At 46.5% G+C, this 868-nt stretch overlaps 1 protein-coding gene across 1 annotated transcript in view; it reads right to left on the bottom strand.

Moving 5' to 3' along the window:
• The window catches only part of LOC108229648 (L-fucose kinase), a 14,705-nt gene that overhangs the window by 6,811 nt on the left and 7,026 nt on the right, over positions 1-868 (bottom strand). The gene's annotated exons all lie outside the window — the stretch shown is intronic.

Here is an 868-nt window from a genome sequence, read left to right on the forward strand (position 1 = left end):
GGAGGAGGAGGAGGAGGAGGAGGAGGAGGAGGAGGAGGAGGAGCAGGACGGGGCTTCCAGCCAGCTCCCCAGAGGAAAAGTCTTCAGGGAGGAAGCAGGAACGAAGCCAGCGTTCTGCTCCACCAGCCGCCTGCGTTTGGATTTATGATCCGGTTCCGTAGAACCCCGGAACGCCACCTGAGGTCCAGAAACACACAATGAGTCCGGAACAGAGCGCCGACCACGGCGAGAGAATCGACGGCGACTCACAGAGCTCCGGCGCTCCTCGGTGTTCCGACATCGACGCCTTGTCCGCTTCCCGAGCAGCGGGCTGAAAAACAAACAAACAAACATCAGTCTGACGAAACACCCGACCCCAACCAGACTGAGTAAATAAATAAACCAAAAAAAAAACATTTTAGCATCAATTTTTATACATTTTAGGAAACATCATCAAAACTAAGATTTAAAAAATAATCAGTTTATGCTGCATTAAAAAACACATTTCTGTAAATATATTTAAACATTTTATGGTTATTTTTAAACAAATAAAAAACAAAGGTAAAGTTCATGGAAGTTTAAGAATTTTATTTTTTTATTTCTTCAAAAATTAAAAACTTTATAAAACTTCCTGAATGAAGCTCCTCTGATGAGAACCTGCTGATGACGAGGACACTGTTGGACGTTACAGTCCTCAGACAGAGGGTGTGGAACAGAGACATCAGTGCCTGTCCACAGGGTATGGGACAGAGACATCGGTACCTGTCCACAGGCTGTGGGACAGAGACATCGGTACCTGTCCACAGGCTGTGGGACAGAGACATCAGTACCTGTCCACAGGGCTTGAGACAGAGACATCAGTACCTGTCCACAGGGCTTGAGACAGAGA

Source organism: Kryptolebias marmoratus, linkage group LG11 (assembly GCF_001649575.2).
Source record: "Kryptolebias marmoratus isolate JLee-2015 linkage group LG11, ASM164957v2, whole genome shotgun sequence".
Taxonomy (NCBI): domain Eukaryota; kingdom Metazoa; phylum Chordata; class Actinopteri; order Cyprinodontiformes; family Rivulidae; genus Kryptolebias; species Kryptolebias marmoratus.